Raw genomic sequence first — 20,769 nt, 5'->3', positions numbered from 1 at the left:
CTGCTATAACAGTACGGAACATACCGGTCCCATAAAGGGACGCATCAAGACCCGTATCCACCTAGGTGAACACTTCGTTTGTGAGTCTGGGCACCACCAACCCACGGACCAGGAGTCAATTTAGATTGGTCCTGTCTAGATACTACCCCAGCAATGGTACTCACCGGGCAGCAAGAACGGAAAGGCCTCGGACTGGACTGGACGACGGACGACGAACTTCGGACTTCAGTTACGGGTGGGCCTCCGGATACCTCGGACCTTGGACTCTTGGCTTGGGCTCTGGTCGGGACTCGCCGCGTTCCTCCACCGTCTCGTTCGGATGCTGGACCGCCTCCTCCGTCTCCTCCGTGGGCCTGAGGGATACTTGAGGCAGAAATATCTGCACGTGGCCGGTATGGTTCCGTCACGGCTGCAGAGGGTCAGGGGGTCGGCGTGGCTTCACCGACGCGTGGGGAAAGGGCAAGTCCCTATTCGGGCGCCATTATGTGGTATATAAATAAATAATACCGGATCTATTTTTGAATGTATGAATGAATAACAGATAGCTCAATAAAATAAGAGTCAAGATTCGAGGTAGTAGGAGTTTCTGCAGGTTTATTACAGCATAAGGACAGGATCAGGACAACCTGCATAGGAACAGGGGCCCAGCAGCTGCTGGGGCTGGATCTGGGATGAGCGCGCTAACTTTTAATAACAATACATCAACTTATATACATAGCGCAAACACATAGCATTACATTGCAGTAGGCGTAACAGTGGGTGGAGCAGAAGGCGTGACGCGTAGCAGTCGCGAGAGATAACAGTAAAAGTAGGTGTAACTGGGAGTATACATGGACATGTGATGCAAACGTAACAGAATATGTCATGAATGGGCGGAATCATTGGAGGGGGCTACCTAAGGAGCCGGCACCTCTAACCTAATGGTGCGCGTAAACTGGCAATGACGTGTTACTAGGAGAAGCTGGGGGCTACGAACTCTGTGCTAGGAGCAGAGACTTGAGTCTGGAGGGTCGGAGCGACATGTACCTAAACCCTATCTGGTATCTGATGTTTAGGGAACATGTTGATATAAACTAGAAATCATGAGGGGAAAAGCTAACTTGATTCTAAGACTGGACCATGCATTATTCTACATGTAGTGCGTGATGAAGAATATTAAATGACCATTAATACAGTATTTCTCTAACGTGGAGCCGAATAGGCTAGACAATGACGGAAACTATTGATGCAGTTCAGTAGCTTAGGAATGCAGAGAAGGAGGACTGAACTGATAACTGGAACTATAACATACTTTTGGCAGACTCAGAGGCAGAGCCAGGCTGCACCGGGCACTGCGAGGCAGGAAGTAAGTGAAAGGTCGAGGATACAGGTGGGGGCTGTATCGCTCCTCAGCGAGGCTTTCAGGAGACAGGAGCTGAATCTGTGGTCCGGGCCCTTTTGAGGCCTGGAAACGGGGACTTTATAATGAAATAACGTGCACACTGAGAAACGTGGCAATATAACTTTACATAGGCCTGATATTCGTAGTATTCACGAGGACTGGAAAATGACATACCAGAGGTGGACACAACTGTAATTGCGTCATCAATCGGACATGGGGAATAACATATGCATATTGGTCATGCACACATAACATATGATGGATGAGGCGTAGGGACACAGAACATGGCAAAATTTACTTTTCCACAACGCCATGGCTTGAAAATTTGCAAAAGAGCTAAATAGTACAATTCCCTTTTTTCAGGTGTTTCGCAACTCAGTTTACGGTGATTAATCAAATGTCCTTTTCTTTGTACGCTCAGACGTGAGTCCCTTGCTCACTTGGCCACTGGATTCAAGATAGCCTGGCTGATGAGGATTATGAATCCGAAACCGGTTCCAGGATGCTTGTTTCCGGTCCATGGAAGACATGGCTTGGCAGTTCGGGCTGGACTGTTCCCATGAGGCACAGGGTCAGACTGATTTGCATATAGCCATGTCTGAAATGGGGTGGCTGAGTGGGCTAAAGAATGGTGATGGATTAAACCCAGATCAGTTGACTGGGGGTGAGTGTTTGATTTGCTCAAACTCTCCGTCCATCATCCCCTTTTGTATCGCTTTGTTCGCCCTAAGTGTGGCAGGGTATGCTCAGACGTGAGTCCCTTGCTCACTTGGCCACTAGATTCAAGATAGCCTGGCTGATGAGGATTATGAATCCGAAACTGGTCCCAGGATGCTTGTTTCCGGTCCATGGAAGACATGGCTTGGCAGTTTGGGCTTGACTGTTCCCATGAGGCACAGGGTCAGACTGATTTGCATATAGCCATGTCTGAAATGGGGTGGCTGAGTGGGCTAAAGAATGGTGATGGATTAAACCCAGATCAGTTGACTGGGGGTGAGTGTTTGATTTGCTCAAACTCTCCGTCCATCATCCCCTTTTGTATCGCTTTGTTCGCCCTAAGTGTGGCAGGGTATGCTCAGACGTGAGTCCCTTGCTCACTTGGCCACTGGATTCAAGATAGCCTGGCTGATGAGGATTATGAATCCGAAACTGGTCCCAGGATGCTTGTTTCCGGTCCATGGAAGACATGGCTTGGCAGTTTGGGCTTGACTGTTCCCATGAGGCACAGGGTCAGACTGATTTGCATATAGCCATGTCTGAAATGGGGTGGCTGAGTGGGCTAAAGAATGGTGATGGATTAAACCCAGATCAGTTGACTGGGGGTGAGTGTTTGATTTGCTCAAACTCTCCGTCCATCATCCCCTTTTGTATCGCTTTGTTCGCCCTAATTGTGGCAGGGTATGCTCAGACGTGAGTCCCTTGCTCACTTGGCCACTGGATTCAAGATAGCCTGGCTGATGAGGATTATGAATCCGAAACCGGTCCCAGGATGCTTGTTTCCGGTCAATGGAAGACATGGCTTGGCAGTTCGGGCTGGACTGTTCCCATGAGGCACAGGGTCAGACTGATTTGCATATAGCCATGTCTGAAATGGGGTGGCTGAGTGGGCTAAAGAATGGTGATGGATTAAACCCAGATCAGTTGACTGGGGGTGAGTGTTTGATTTGCTCAAACTCTCCGTCCATCATCCCCTTTTGTATTGCTTTGTTCGCCCTAAGTGTGGCAAGGTATGCTCAGACGTGAGTCCCTTGCTCACTTGGCCACTGGATTCAAGATAGCCTGGCTGATGAGGATTATGAATCCGAAACCGGTCCCAGGATGCTTGTTTCCGGTCCATGGAAGACATGGCTTGGCAGTTCGGGCTGGACTGTTCCCATGAGGCACAGGGTCAGACTGATTTGCATAGAGCCATGTCTGAACTGGGGTGGCAGAGTGGGCTAAAGAACGGTGATGGATTAAACCCAGATCTTTTGACTGGGTGTGAGTGTTTGATTGGTTCATATGCTCCGTCCATCACCACCCTCTTTTGTACCGCTTTTGGCCGCCATAAGTGTGGCCGGGTATGCTCAGACGTGAGTCCCTTGCTCACTTTGCCACTGGATTCAAGCAAGCCGGGCTGAAGAAGGCTGCAATGCCAGAAACCGGTCCTCGGAAGCTTGTTTCCGGTCCAGGGAAGACATGGCTTGGCAGTTCGGGCTGGACTGTTCCCATGAGGCACAGGGTCAGACTGATTTGCATATAGCCATGTCTGAACTGGGGTGGCAGAGTGGGCTAAAGAACGGTGATGGATTAAACCCAGATCTTTTGACTGGGTGTGAGTGTTTGATTGGTTCAGATGCTCCGTCCATCACCACCCTCTTTTGTACCGCTTTAGGCCGCCATAAGTGTGGCAGGGTATGCTCAGACATGAGTCCCTTGCTCACTTTGCCACTGGATTCAAGCAAGCCGGGCTGAAGAAGGCTGCAATGCCAGAAACCGGTCCTCGGAAGCTTGTTTCCGGTCCAGGGAAGACATGGCTTGGCAGTTCGGGCTGGACTGTTCCCATGAGGCACAGGGTCAGACTGATTTGCATATAGCCATGTCTGAAATGGTGTGGCTGAGTGGGCTAAAGAATGGTGATGAATTAAACCCAGATCAGTTGACTGGGGGCGAGTGTTTGATTTGCTCAAACTCTCCGTCCATCATCCCCTTTTGTATCGCTTTTCTTTGTTTCACCAGACATCCTTCAGAACCAATAACGGCATATATACCATTATTAATGTTTTCGGTAATATTCTGTTTAAAAATATAGTTTTGCAGCACTTCATAGAGACAAATGTTCTGAAGATGATGACTTCTATTTGGATAATATGTATCCAACATATTTGTTTTTACAACATCTGTACTTTCTGGCTCTTTTTCAGCTAAATATTCAATGTCTTGTACAGATTTAAGAACTCGGTTTCGTGTTGCAGCAAGACCTAGACTCACCCAAATGATTCTTCTAGATTTGGAATATAGACTTGCAGATGATAACCGATCCGAGCATTCAAACGCTCCAATTTCTCGATGAGCTAACATCTTCAAACTGTAAGTATATAACTTCTTACTTAGACTCTTCTCATGGGAAATCTCTTCCCACATTCCTTCAATTCAGTCTTTTCTGATTTTGTTATGTAGGATGTTACATATCGAGCAACAGCAATGGAATTGTCCGCAACATATTGAATATCCATATTAGCATTCCACATGGACAAAATGACTGGGTTATAGTCACGTATATATTTTGACTATTCATTTCTTCTTAAGTTGTAGGTATTTTTTGGAGACTTTCTTGTGATAGTATGTCGCAAAGATGACATAAAACTGTTCACTCTTCCTTTTGATATTACAGGTCGTGGAAAAGCAAAACGGCATTTGGTGTAGAATTTGTCCTTAGATTTGTACTTCCGACGACAGTATTTCCCACAACGATGGCTTTGGAATCGTAAGACTTGTTGTCTTAAGTCCTTATCTTGTGTACTTTTGGGTATATCACATGTAGCATATTCTTCAATAAAAGACAACACAGTATCATCTGAGTCTGTTCCAAATTTGGGAGCAACTTTGATCCATATTAGCATGTGTATGTGAGGAGCACCTACTGCTTGATACTTCTTTCTCCAAAAGAAGTTCAGAACCTCTCCAAGAAGAGGATTTCTTTTATTGGTGATAAAAGACATCATAGCTTCAAATTTATGATTGAAATACCTGCATATATTAACTGGATCCAAAGAGCACAATTCTCCAGGTGTCTTGTATTCAATATTTAGTATATTTGGATTTGCCTCACGAAGAAATTGAAGTAAATCCTCCCAAGCATATTCAGCACAGCTTAGAGTAAGGAACCATGTAGGAGTTCCTAAGTTCCTTAACATATATTTCAGTGCTCCATAACGACGGTACCAGTACTCATTAGTACCACGCTGACACGCCATGAGATTAATTAGCTGAGGTTCCAAAATATTATCTTTCTGCAGTACTTTATCCATAAATTCATTTTCCAAAACATTTTGCAGATGTACACCTGTTTTCAATATATGGTTTACTGCATAAGAAAGTCCAGACAAATCAATCTCAAACAAAAGATGAAACAAATACGTAATACATTGTCGAAATCTTAGATCTTCTGCATATAATCTTGATGACCGGTATTCAAATGCAGGAATCTGCACAGGTCGGTCATCACATCGTCCTCCTTTTCCTGTGGGAAACAATTGAGGGAAACAACGAGCTTCCAAGCTTTTTTCCCATACACTAATGGGACTTCCTGTTGCTTCTTTCATTTGGAATAACTCTATAGTATTCCCCATCACTTCTTTAGAATGCAGTGGATGAACACTGTAATGTTCGTAGATTTCTTCATTTCTGGACACATCCACTTTTTCAATTTGTCCAGATGGCAAGTCACTATCTTCCTCTACAATTATTTCTTCTTCTCTCACATACACATTTCTGTAATATTGTTTTATTTTTTTACCAGATACAACGTTGCCTTTTTCATTTTCCTTCCATCCACTCAATCTTACCAAATTTTCTTACTCTTAGTAGGACGCCATTAACAAGAATAACTAAAGGTTCATCCTCTACATTTTCTACACCAATTGTTTCAATATTTTTCTTTAAATCTAGAGGCAAATATACAACTCTTCCCTTTAATCCTCTCTGTAAATCAGAAGAAGGCAATTTTCCTGTCTTAGGCTCCATACGAACAATAGCCTGAAATGGACGCACACATTGAATAAGAATAGACTCATAGGTATTTAAATCCATCAGTTCAGAAGGAATATTTACCAACTCAAGATTATTATGCACAGCTCTAGCAGGCATTTTGTTCTCGTCTAATTTGTTATAACAATATTTATAAATACACTGATCAGAACCCAAATTAAAACAATTATCTACCAACAAATAAATTGCAAAATCCTTCCACTCATTATTATTTTCCTTTTCACTTTTTAAATACAGATCAACAGTCCTGGTCTGATTTTTATAATGAGTTTGTCGACAACACACACAACAATAATTTGGCCTTTCACCTGAAATCACCTTAAACTTTGTAATTTCTTGCTCAACATTTTCTCTACTACAATGTGATAAATTCTCTTCTACATTTCCTTCTATTAATATCTCAATTTCTGCAATGTCTTCCTCAGGACCCAAATAACTAACCTCAATTTCATCACAAACGTTCTTTACACTTGATACAGATCCATGCAAAAGAGCACTGTTCAACTTTTTTAACATTAGAGCTGGACTTTTTGCATAATACAATCTTCTGACTAATTTCCTCATTTCAGAATGATGTACTGCTAACATCCTGAAATGGTCAGAGAATGACCTTGCAAAACAGTATTTTCTCTCACTCTGCAAGGGTCTAGTCCTTAATCTTTTGTTTAACACTTTTCTTAGTATAGTTACGTAAGAAATTGCGCAACAAATCAATAGATTCTTGCCGTACACTGCAAATACTACTACAATTCCAAGTGTACACTGGAGCTTTATGACGTCTCCCTAAAACTTCATCAGCTAACACCTCTTCTGCATTTCTCGGAACAATTTTCTTTTTCTCAATAGGACAACCATGTCTAACCTCATAAGCACGACCACTAGTGTCAACTGCATGCAGCAAATCATTACTCTGAAAATAACTTTCTTCATTAAAAAAAGGCTCAGAACTTGAACTATGTTTCCATTCACCCAAAAAAAACAAAAATTACTTCTGTTAATTACTCTTCTCCACTTACTTTTGGCCTTCATTAAATGTATTGGCTTATCTAGTGATCGAATTCTATTGATTACTAAAATAAAAAATGTTGTTTTCAATTCCAAAGCTTTCTCAACTACATTTTCTATACCTTTCTTCTTCTTATAAAATACCTGTTGTTTTTTACATCCCTTATATTCTTTAACTAGCAGCCCGCCCCAGCGTTGCCTGGGGCAGAAGGGGCTGGGGGCAGTACACCCGCTCCCGCCCCGACCCCCTCCCGCCTGACTCCCTCCCGCCCTGATTTCAATGAGCCTTTACTTTACCTGAGCTGCCGCTCCTTCCCGCGATCTTCACTTCACCGCCGCTCCATGTCCGCCGCTCTTCTTCGCCATAACGCGCCCCTCACTTCACCGCCGCTCCATGTCCGCCGCTCCTCCTCGTCATCACGCACGTCGCGGCTAGCGCTACGTCGAAGCCAGAGCAGCGTCGCGGCCTGCGCTACTTTCAGGGCACTACTTTTTTTTTAAAGTTATATTTTTAAATGTACGTTTTTTTTATTTTTTATAGCCTATGTCCATCTGCACACCCTGACAATTTCTACAATGTATCGGGTGTGTGGATTGGCGCTGTGGTTCCCGAGTTTACCTGGCTCAAAGGTGCGTGTTCTCTCTTTATAATAGTAGTATAGATTAAATTTGAAACAACTCTGTTATAAAACATTTTTTTCCTAATTTCGATCAATTGTTTTTTCCTCCTTTTACTATACACTATTTTTTCTGCAGTTGACTTTCCATGATTTTTCTCTTTATTCTTCTTTTTCTTTTTTGTTGCAGACACAGTAAAACCATTGTTCCCTTTTTCCACACTACTCTTAGGCTTTAATATTTTCCTCACAAAAGTGTTCCTTCTCTTACCCGCACTTTTTTTCTTTTTCTTAACAGATGGTTCTTCATGTAAATCTTGTGGATGACTTCTCTTCAAATAAACACCTTTCTTTCGTTGTTTCCTCTTCTGACTTTTGGTTGGCATGATACCGTTTTTTCAGTATTGACAGACAGAATCTATTAAAAAAATATATATAACATTACAAAAATAAATATATGAAATATTCTATAATATTACTTATAACAACAGAGGCAGCATTATGACGAGAAACGTGAGACTATGAAAATAAAAGTACTTACAACAAGAGAGGAAAAAGTATGAAACAAAGGAAAATATAACCAAAAAGGGGAGTATAAACAGACTCTGTAATATAACAGGATGAAGGAAGTATGAATAAACTGGAAAGTATCAATAGGTACGGGAGAGTATGAAGAGAAAGATGGAAATATGAGGAGAGAAGAAAAGTATAAGAAGAAAAAAAGAGAGTAAGAGGACAGAGGGGGCACTATAAGAAGAGAGAGAAAGACTCTTAAGGAAAAAGAAGGAATATGTGAAAAGACACGCAACTATAACAACAAAAAAGGAATACTAGCAAAGGGCAGTGTGTATAAGGACAGAGAGAACAGTACCAGAAGAGAGCACGAAGAATGTGGGGAAAAGTGGAGCATTTGGAAAAAAGGGGTGTACAAGAACAGAAGATACAGAATGAGGAGAAAAGAAGAAGTATAAACAGATGGAGGATTATAAACAGTGAAAAATGTATGACGAAACAGGTAGAAGTATGACAAGAGAAACAAATATAAAGAGAGACATCACTATGAAAAGATGGAGAATATGAGGAAACTGCTGCAGAGTGTATGCAGGGAGTCAAAGAGGAATAAGAGAAGAGAGCAAACAATATGAACAGATTTAAGAAGTATAACCAGAGAGGACAGAAAATGAAAAGAGAAAAGAAATATGAAGAAAAGGGGAAAATATGAACACAGACAGAAGGAGTATAGGACAAAAGGAAATATAAGAAAAACTCAGTCGTATGAGTGGACATGGAGAAGTAAGAGAACAGAGAGGAGAATATGAAAACAGGGGGAGTATAAAAACAGGGGGGAAAATGATGAGAGGAATATGACAATAAGAAAAGACGGCAATATTAGTAGAGAGTGCAAAGTATAAGAAAAGAGAGGAGAAATGTGACTACAGAGAGAAGAGTATTAGAACAAAAAGAAAAGTATGAGAAAACAATAGGAAGTGCCTGCAACGAACAGCGAGAATAAGAAGAAACAGAGAATATAAGAACAGAAGAGTATATATAAAGAAAGAGGAAAGAATGTAAAAAGACACAGAGACAAAATGTGGAGAAAAGACTATTATAAAGGAAGACTGACCGTATAAGGAGAGAGGGAGTACTATGAGAACACAGTAAGAACTATGACAACAGTGGTGAATATAAAGACAAGCAAGAATATAAAGAGTAGGACAAATATGCAAAAAGAGGAGCAAGTATGAAAAACTGATTATGACAACAAAGTGTAGAAAATATGCAAAAAGGTGCGAATATAATTCCTTAATGTACACACATACACAGTGTGATATTACCCCAAAAAATTATAAAATCATGCATTTTACCAGAACACATTTACTACTGTAAAACGTTTAAAAAGGAGCAAATATAGGGGCATATTATCAAAGACCGGTGTTAAAATTATTGCCATTTTAATATCGGCCGCAAACTGCCGATAAAACGGACGATAATGGGCTTGATAATACGCCGTTGTTAATTCCCATAGAAACTCATGTTCTGGTGTTAACATGGGCTTCTATAGGAAATAACAAAGGCGTATTATCAAGCCCATTATCGCCATTTTGTCGGCAGTTTCTGGCCGATAAAACGGCGATAATTTTAACACCGGTCCTTGTTAATTTGCCCCCTATTTCCTTAATGTGCACACATGCACAGTGTGATGTTACCCCAAAAAATTATAAGACCATGTTTTTACCAAAACACATTTACTACTGTAAAACGTTTAAAAAGGAGCGAATATAGGGTTTATTATCAAAGACCGGTGCTAAAATTATCGCCGTTTTAATATCGGCCGGAAACTGCCGATAAAACGGATGATAATGGGCTTGATAATACGCCCTTGTTAATTCCCATAGAAACCCATGTTCTGGTGTTAACATGGGCTTCTATATGAAATAACAAAGACGTATTATCAAGCCCATTATCGCCGTTTTGTCGGCAGTTTACGGCCAATAAAACGGCGATAATTTTAACACCGGTCCTTGATAATATGCCCCCTAATTCCTTAATGTACACACACATGCACAGTGTGATATTACCCAAAATAATTATAAGACCATGCATTTTACCAAAACAAATTTACTTCTGTAAAACGTTTAAAAAGGAGCGAATATAGGGGCATATTATCAAAGACCGGTATTAAAATTATCGCCGTTTTAATATCGGCCAGAGACTGCGATAAAACGGACGATAATGGGCTGGAAAATACGCCCTTGTTAATTCCCATAGAAACCCATGTTCTGGTGTTAACATGGGCTTCTATAGGAAATAACAAAGGCGTATTATCAAACCCATTATCGCCGTTTTGTCGGCAATTTCCTGACGATGAAAGTGGTGATAATGTATCGCCCTTTCTTGATAATATGCCCCATAATTCCTTAAAGTACACAGACGCACAATGTGATATTAAGCAATAAAACATAACAGCATGCATTATAGCAAAACACATTTACTACTATAAAACGTTTAACAAGGTATGAATATAGGGGCATATTATCAAAACAGACGATAAAATTATTGCTGCTTAATCGGCAGAAAACTGCCGATAAAGCAGCGATATTGGGCTTGATAATATGCTCTATGCAATTCCAATTGAAGCCCATGTTAGATGTCCCTCAAATCTAACATAGGCTTCGATTGGAATTGTATACAGCATATTATCAACCCCATTATCGCTGCTTTATCGGCCGTTTTCTGCCGATTAAGTGGCAATAATTTTATTGCCTGTCTTGATAATATGCCCCATAATTCCTTAATGTACAAACATGCACCACATGCATTCCCATACAATTTATCAACTCACCTTTCAAATTGATTTGTAGATTAAGAAGAATGCCACTTACACAGTAGATATTCTTATACAGAATCTCTTTAGTTCGGAACATTTTCCCTCTCATTTTACACATACATACATAAAAATAACCAACTAAAATCCTTCACATATTATTTCGAAACGAAACACACATTTCCATTGCTTTAACATTTCAAACCTTTCCAACTGACATAACTTTCCACCCTACCCCCTCTGCGATCTGCCTCCTTGTCTAAAATGGTCGTTCCATCCATCAAACGAACCAGACAAGGGGGGCGCTCTTTTCACTATCTGGCCCCGCGCGCCTGGAATGAACTTCCTATTGTTCTCAGACAGGCCCCAAGTCTGATGTCTTTTAGAAAGGCATTAAAAACCTGGCTTTTTACTAGTTAGTCTTGATGTTCCTTATTTGCAGTTATGTTGCCTTTTCATTAAAGGACTTCTTCGCCAAAGCGCCGGGACACTCCTACAGGAGTAGCCGTTGCGCTATAGAAGAACCCAATTAACATAACATAACATAACATAACATGCAAAAGTCAACTGTCAACAGAGGTCAAAAGTTCAGCACTGTATAAAACACTGCTCCTCAACAATTTTAGACTATGTATAATAACTTACTTATAAGTACCAAGGAAAACATCTCATTACAAAGAACCAACATATAAAAACATAAACTGGATACATATCTGCAAAATATATATTTTTTATTGATTTTTTCTTGCTTACGTACGCTTATAAAACGACTTTCAGAATTCGCACAGTACGTGTACACTAAATATACCGTAAAAAACAATAAATAGCATCTATCACTAATTTTTTTCAATCCCCGGGGACCCCATCCCCCGGGGCTCATATATAATGTTCACCACCGCGGGGGAAGCCCCAAAACCCCCACGGTCCCTGCTGGCTCCCTGCGTCCTTCGGGAGCCGGCATTGCTTTTTGTCAGAGAGACCAGCTTACATGCTGCTCTCTCAGACGAAAAGCAATTTGCTTTCCTACTTGAAAGAGAAATCTCTCCCTACCATAGCAAACAGCAGTGTCCCAGGAATAGGCACCCTGTAACACTACAGGAGCCGCCCTGGAAGGTGGTGGTCCCCAGGGCCATCAAAGGCTCAACAAAAGCCATCAAACATTTTGACCTTCGGATCATTGTAAACCCCCCTGAGCAGTCCTAGGGGGACAGGAAGTCCAATAGCAAATAGCAAACTTTTTCTGTCAATCTACACACTCAATCTACACACATATTCAAATAAATAAAAAATCCCATTTATTCCCCCATTACAACAAAACGAAACACACTTTTATATTGCTTGAACTTTTGCACCCTTTTTAACTGACAAAACTTTCAACCCTTCCCCCATTCCACAATCTGCCAGTTACCATAGAAACACTTCAGGAAACACCTAACTCACCACAACGGTGAAAAGTTCATCATACATTGTTGCAAATTAAAACAGCAAGTGTGCTTGACTTGAGAATATACCAGCTTATCTTATGTAACGTTCTTTTCTATCAGTTTTTCTTAACCAATAAAAATCAGGCTTTTCAAACACAGAAACATTCATCCTAGCTTAGTGTAGAATGTTCTCGAACAACTAATCATTCCTTTTCTTTTTCAAAACTGCATGTTGTCCACCATTTTTGAAAAAATCTTCCTTTTCAAACTTCAGAGTGCATCCAGACCTCTCTTCAAGATGCTTACCTTGTGGATTGTGGGACACAGCTATATTTTCTGGAGTCAAAGTTACGCAGAACAGAAAGGAATTCACAAAGACCTACGTTTACCAAATGTAGACATTAAATGGATTGGACAGAGAGGATTAAAGTGGCACCAATTGATACAATTGGTGAAATCCTTTTTGCATCTCCAACACCCTGACCTCATAATTGTGCACTGTGGTGTCAATGACCTAGGCACTTTGACAGGAGTAGGTCTGGAAATGCTTATGAAGGACACCTTTGCACAATTGATGACACTGTTCCCCAAAACTGCCTTTGTATATTCTAATATATGCCAAAGGCAGAAATGGAATCGGTCCAACCACTATTGTCCACAAATTGAAAAAGCTAGGAAACATGTGAATAAATCTGTTTCTGCCTTTCTCCGAGACTATAGAATGGGGTCCATCTACCACAACTATCTACGTTTCAATATCCATGACATCTATAGGTGAGACAGTCTACATTTTACAGATGAGGGAAACAGAGTCTTCCTCTTGAACTTTAGACTCTGCATTGGTACTTACTTGTAGGTACTAAAATCTACCAATAAACACAAGGACTCTATTTAGAGCCATCCAACATCTAAACACATACACTTCATAAATATCTTAAAAATATTCTTCTGTTTTCTTCCTTTGGTACGCTTACGGGACGACTTCCAATCTTCGCACCGTACGTCGTCCATACGTGCTTGGTACGCGTACGATAAATCTAACATGAAAAAATAGCCTTTATCACTATTTTTTCATAATCCCCGAAGAACCCCATCCCCCGTGGCTCAAATGTAACGTTGCAGACCATGGGAAGAGCCCCAAGGCCTCCACGGTCCCACCCAGCTCCCCACTTCCTGCGGGAGCCGGCAATGCTTTTCATCACAGACAGCTGCTTACATGCTTCCATTCTACTTTCAAAGATGATTTTACCAGTTATACAGCGGATCTAGCGCTGTCGCGGGTAGGGCAAAATCATCGCCGCCATCTCCCATTAGGCCACGCCCACTATCGCGAGGCCACGCCCCCTTCTTAATCTATAAACAGCCGTGCTGAATACAAGCCGGCGTTTAGAGGATAGCTACTCCTGAGGCGGAAGCCGGGAGAGACGACCATTATTTTTAAAAATTGTACTTTGCACGTTTGTGATTTTAACATTCTGCTCTCACCTGGCTGATCACTGTTCTGATCTTTACTTCATTTCAGGGTCTTGGGGGATACTCCCGTGCAGCGGATCTAGAGCTGTCGCGGGTAGGACAAAATCATCGCCGCCATCTCCCACGAGCCATTAGGCCACGCCCACTAACGCGAGGCCATGCCTCTCATCTTACCCCATATTAATGCGCACTACTCAGATGCGCAGCGGACGAGCGCAGCGGGCGCGCCGTCAGCGCGCCAAATTCGCGCCTAAGGCAAGCCCGTCTGCGCCCGTCCGCGTCCAGGTCGCGCCTAGCGCCGGTCATGCTGCTCAAAGTAACTCGTTTACGGTTGCAGCTTCTCCACTATACTCCCGAGAGACTTTGCTCAATTTGGGTGAGTACGCCCATGAGGGACATCTCTCGTTCGCAGATACTGCTCTTCCTTTGAAAGACTTTGTGATCAGGGGTCTCTTGTCCTGTGGACTTCTCAATGTCAGATCGCTGCCCAAGCATGCTGAGGAAATTCAACTACTGGTGGAATCACATCAGTTAGACGCCCTATTCATCACTGAGACCTGGACCCACCTTGATTGCGAAATCGAGCTGGGCTGGGCCTGCCCGCAGGAATACAAAATCCTGCACCTCCCCAGACTGAAAGGACGAGGCGGAGGGGTGGGGGTGATTCATAGAGCTTCTTGGCATATTAATATTATAGACATGGACCCGGTTGTTGGGGCTGAGCTGCTTGGCCTCTCTATCAATAGTCACACAGGGGCGATCTTCACGGTGATCATCTGTTATAAACCTCCTGGGACCTTCAGCATCCAGCAACAACAATCGCTACCTAATACATTTACCAACATGGCCACCTCCCACAATAAACTAATTATTTTAGGCGATTTTAACTTATGGCCGAACGGCTCCCTTGATACTGGGCTGCACAACCTTCTGCAATCCTGTGAAAGTGTGGGTCTCCTTCAATATGTTAGGGAATCCACTCATAGAGCGGGGCACCGGCTTGACCTTATCTTTTCGGTCCCACAGCTAGTACATTTGGATGAAATTTTGCCCATGGGCTGGACTGATCATTTCCTTCTTAAATTTAATGTTACCAGCAAGGGGGTAAAAATGCAGGCACAAGGCACTACCTCTGAATTTATGTACAGGGACTGGAGAGCCCTTGAGAGGCTGTGAACCACGGACGCTGTGTTCAAGGTGGAAAACAGCTTCTCCTCAGACTGTCAAGTCGATGAGAATTACGAGGCCTTATGTCTCATGATAACCACGAGGGTTGACTCTCTTGCTCCGTTAAAAACGCGCAAGCATAAGGGCAGAGTGTCGGCTCCGTGGTTTAATGACTCTCTAAAGGCTTTAAAACTTGCCTGTAAACAAGCGGAAAGGAAATGGAGGCAGGGATATACCGATGTCAGCAGACTGTTCTGGAAAGCTAAACTCTCCGAATATAAAGCCTCGATTCAGAAATCCAAATCTGACTATTTCTGCTCCACGATCTGTACCGCTGCAAATAGCTCTAAAAGCATTTTTCAGATTCTAAACGGTCTTACTCACCCGGATTGCTCAAAAAAATCGACCCCTCCTACACAGGCCCTTTGTGATAATCTGGCTCTGTTCTTCAACGATAAAATAGAAGCCATTATTCACAACTTGAGTACCACCCCAACTCTGCTCTGTACCCCGTGTTCGTGGGATGGAAGTACAGACACTGGAGCTGGGAGCCCAGGTTGGCGGCCTGCGGACTGTCTGCTGGAGTTTCCCCCTATTACGGAGATGGACCTCGGCAGACTGGCTCACGGTATTTCATCTGGATCACCTCTGGACCCTATCCCTCATAAGTTTTGGAAAGCCTATGGAGAAGAACTCTTTCCTACTTTATGCAGGATCTGTAATCAGTCGCTGCTTAGTGGCACAGTTCCTGCTTCCTGGAAACAGGCTCTTGTTTCTCCATTGCTGAAAAAACCCTCCCTAAATCCAGAGTGTTTACAGAACTACAGACCCATCTCCTTGCTACCGTTTCCTGCAAAAATTGCTGAGCGCTGGGTGAGCTCATGTCTCTCTAAACATCTGGAGCATCATCAATTTCTGGACGAAATAAAATTCGGCTTTCGCCCAGCCAATGGCACCGAAACAGCTCTACTTACTGCTATGGAGCACCTTCGAATGCGTGCAGACAGGGGTCAGGCACTGGCTCTGATTCTGCTGGACCTGTCTGCCGCATTCGATACGGTAAATCATGGGATCCTCCTGGAAAGACTGAGGGATGCCGGGGTAGGTGACAATGCCTTGCGTTGGTTTCGCTCCTTCCTGCTGGATAGGAAGCAGGCTGTATTCCTTCCAACGTTTCAGTCTGCCTTCTCCCGGTGTCTCATGGGGTGCCTCAAGGCTCGGCCATCAGCCCGATTTTATTTAACGTGTATCTAAAACCCTTGATTACGTTGATAAAATCCCACAGGCTAAATACCATCAATTATGCAGACGACACTCAACTCATCCTCTCTTGGGAGAGTGAGGAATCGATTCCTTTGGAGTCTTTTTATGATTGTCTACGAGATACGGCTGGTTGGCTACATAACAACTCATTACAGTTTAACGCCTCGAAAAAGGAGGTTCTGTTCTGTGCTGGAAGTCAGATTCCTCGTCCCTTCCTGGTGGATTTCTGCCCCCCAGAATCTGCGGGAAAAACCCAGCCGGTCACCACTGTTCGCAATCTGGTTGTTATGATGGACAACAAACTGAGCATGGAAGCCCAGGTTGCGAAAACAGTGTCCACCTGTTCTGCCCTCATTCGGTCCCTACGTAAGATCTTACCACTGCTTCCCTTACAGGCCCGGACATTAATAGTCAGGTGCACTATTTTAAGTCGCCTTGATTATTGTAATGCGCTGTTACTCGAGTCTCCAGGCCTGTTGTTAGACAGACTTCAAAGAGTTCAGTCTGCTGCTGCTAAACTGGCCCTTGGCTGGTCCAGAAGGTCCTCTGCCACAGCGGCGATGGCTGAACTCCACTGGCTCCCGTTAAAGCAGCGAGTGTCCTTTAAATCCCTCTGTCTCGTTTTCAAAGCCCTGCATGGACTTGGGCCTAGCTCTTTACAAGCCATATTTGCCTGGTATATCCCAACCAGAGCTCTTCGATCTGCAACGGCCTATCTTGTCAAAGTGCCGAGATTTAAGAAAGCCAGGGCCGGGGGCAGATCTTTCGGAGTTGCTGCCGCTCAACTCTGGAACAATCTGCCCCTGGACCTCCGCCAAACGGAAGAACTTCTTCTTTTTAGGAAACTTGTCAAAACTTGGCTGTTTCCGAAGGGTTAATTGATGGCCACCTTACTGATCTGCCTCTCTCCCGTGCTTCTTCCTCCTCGAGAAATCTCAGCGCCAGGATGCCTGTAAGGTGATAGCTGCGCTATACAAATACTCAAAATAAATCAATAAATAAAATATTATAGTACTGTACGCTAAAGGAGAAAAGTCAGCACAATTATAATAGAATAGAAAATAGAAATAAAATACTTCTACACTCAACAAACTCGTAAGCACACTTGACAGTTTAATTTAAAATCACCCTACCATAACTAGTTTTTGAAACGCATCATACAATAAAATGCATCACAAAATAGGCTACATACATAGTGACTGTATCGTAACATCACAAAGAAAAAAGAAAGCCACTCTTACGCTATCAGTAAAACACAACAACAGTACAAGGGCCACATTTCCAATGTAGTGATTTCTTAGTTGCAGGTCTAGTTGTCAGATCAACACATACACTCCCTCATGGCTGGTATACACCCACACCACACCCATTCAGCGCATCCGTCACTACACACGTGACCCTATGTATAAAAAGACAGAGCGCACGTGTTGTACGCCATTTTAGAGTTGTTCCCAAAGCACCGAACAAGGGGCCCACTACTACATGCGTGGCCTCTTTGGTCACTGAGTTAGTGGTGCCCGAAGCACTGAGCGGGTGAAGAACCCGCGATGATGATGGTTGGAGCACGAGTATGTCATTAGCTATACAGTTATGAAGACTCAGCACCATATATGAGACTTCTTTGTTGGAGATCGGGACTACATCATGAAGAAGGTGTCTTTTCCACAAAAAGGTGGGCAGTGAGGCTTGAGTATGCATCGAAAGGAGTCAAAGGGTTGTAGCTGACAACATACAAAAAAGCGACTTACTATTTTAGACAAACGTACTCCTACATGATCTATTAATTTACATGTTTAATTTTTTTTTCCCAATAGCAATAACGTTTTTCTAATCGTTGAAATGTCCGGAATATATCCACAATACAAACAGTTCGCAGAAATGTGACAATCAACGCGTCTATAAAAGCGCGATATTATCTAACTCCAAATTGATATTGTAACAATTACCAATCGTAACATCTTTCTTTTAATATCTTTTAGATGTCCAGCTTCACAATGGATTATGTAACATGGACGACGGCAATAGCACAAGGTGAACAAAGAAGTTTGTTTCTGAAACAACGACAACTTATCTGTCAAAGGAAAGAATCTGTAGTATGCACCAAAAGCAAAAAAACATTGGGCTAACGGGGCTTCAGCTAGGATGACATAGCTTCGTGGGCCCACACACAGTCGCACCCAAGTACTTCACTGGTCTTTCAAACACATTTTGCTTGTTAATGAGACTTTGATATCCTCCCCGCTTACAGCCCCTGCATCTCCACTCTTGCTTGAACTTAAGCCCCCACACCCCCAATATTTTTGACTGTGGTTGCGCATCTGGCTTCACCTACCCCTCCCCTGTTGTGTGTGTCTCTCCCATGTTTTTTTTTTTATAATCAACTTTATTGAGTATATGAAAAACAAAGAATAATTCATTAGTTGCAGCTCAGAGATCAACCTATACATTGGAAGTAAATCAATAAGACATGGAGGCGGGTGCAGTCCAATCCAGCCGAGCATCTCATCTTGCATTACATTAACGGTGGAGCATATAGGATTAGACATAATAGGAATTATGGCGGGATCATGTTGAACCATTTCCCCCATATTTTGTGGAACAATTCTGGGGAGCCTCGTGATTCGAACAGGGCCTCCTCCTGGGTGCCACACCAGACCACCCCCCTCCTCCACCCCCCACAGTAGGAGCAGTGGCACGCGACCAGTACTTTGCTATGTCCCTTTTGGCCACAGCTGCCGCTGTCCCCAGTAGGCGCTTGTCCATCCTGGAACCATCCAGGCCGTCGAAGATCCCCAGCAGCATCCGTAACGGGTCGTGAGAAACCTCCTACCCCAGGGCCCATGTGAGCTCTCGCTCCACACCCCTCCATAATCTCTCCAGCACCCGGCAGAGCCAGACCATATGGTAAAAATCAGCAGGGGATGAGCCGCATTTCGGGCAGTCTGGGGAGGGTCGCAAATGGGCGTGGAGGAGTCTCTCAGGGGTAAGGTAAACTGCATGTAGGTAGTATATCTGCACTAGGCGTAGCCTGGAAGACGTGGTTAGGGTTCTAGGTGCCATGAGGGCATCTCTCCAATCAGCCTCTTCTAGAGGGCCCACCCACTCCTCCCACCGGGCGCGCAGCTTATCTAGGAATGCAGGGCCATTATTCACTAGGGAGCGGTAGATTCGGGATGCTCCACCTCTGCCCCGATTCCCCATCATCATCTGGGCTTCTAACGGACTGAACTCTGGGAGGGAAACCGGTGAGGGGAGATACGCGTGGATGGCATAGCGCAGCTGCAGATATCGAAAGTGCTGGGTGTGAGGGAGGGCGTGACGCTACTGCAGATCTGAAAAGGCACGGATATGACCCGCCACCCAGACATCTCCAAGGACAGAGATGCCAATTAGATCCCAACGGCTGAATCCGTTCAAGGACGAAACCTCCCGAAGCCAGGTGCCATGCCAGAGCGGCATCTTACCAGTAAGTTTATGGTCCCACCCCACGTGGCGTAGGGCAGCGCGCCAGGCCAGGAGGATCGATCTAGTGATCAGCGGAAAATCCGTAGTCTTGATCTCCAAGCGGTATGCTGGGTCGGACCAGCCGCCCGCATACCAGCCATGGATGACTATCAGTTTTGTGGCAAGGTAGTAGAGGTAGAGGTTGGTCACTCCTAGGCCCCCATTAAAGGGAGGAATGTGGATGAGCGCCAAGGACATCCGTAGCCGTGCGCCTCCCCAAAGGAACCAGGTGAGGGTCCCGTCAAATTCGCGGAACCAAGTGCGGGGGAGGGGGATGGAGATGTTTTGTAGAATGTAGAGGAAGCGGGGTAGGACCATCATTTTAAAAAGGTCGCTTCATTCTAGGGGGTTGAGGGGGAGGGGATGCCATTTCTTGAGATCCGCCTTAGTCCGTGCCGCCAAGGGCACGATGTTTAACGCCCACTCGAGTTCCTGCAGGAGGGCCACCCATATCCAAGGTATTTAACTGAGTGGTGTCTGAGGGGAATAGAGGACTGCCAGTCATAGCACTCCGTGGATGGATGGAGTGGGACCAGTGTTGATTTGGCCGCGTTGAGCCGGAGTCCGGACACCCCTTCAAAGTCCGCAAGGATTCGTAACCACCTGGGGCCCGAACCCGCTGGATCTGCCAGGTACAGGAGCACATCATCAGCGTAGAGGGCTATTTTGTCTATGTGGCTCTTGTTCCAGGCCCATCCCTGGACGAGGGGGTCTTGCAGGATGAGCGTCGCCAGGGGCTCCATCGCTAGCCTGAATAGGAGTGGGGAGAGGGGGCACCCCTGGCGCGTGCCTCTGCAGATCGGGAAGGCCTCGGAGAGCGCCCCATTGACTAGCACCCGGGCTCTAGGGTTGGCATAGGGA

The sequence above is a fragment of the Lissotriton helveticus genome, chromosome 4_1 (genome assembly GCF_964261635.1).
Source record: "Lissotriton helveticus chromosome 4_1, aLisHel1.1, whole genome shotgun sequence".
Taxonomy (NCBI): domain Eukaryota; kingdom Metazoa; phylum Chordata; class Amphibia; order Caudata; family Salamandridae; genus Lissotriton; species Lissotriton helveticus.
The sequence above is the reverse complement of the archived record's forward strand: the minus strand, read 5'-3'. Positions refer to the sequence as shown.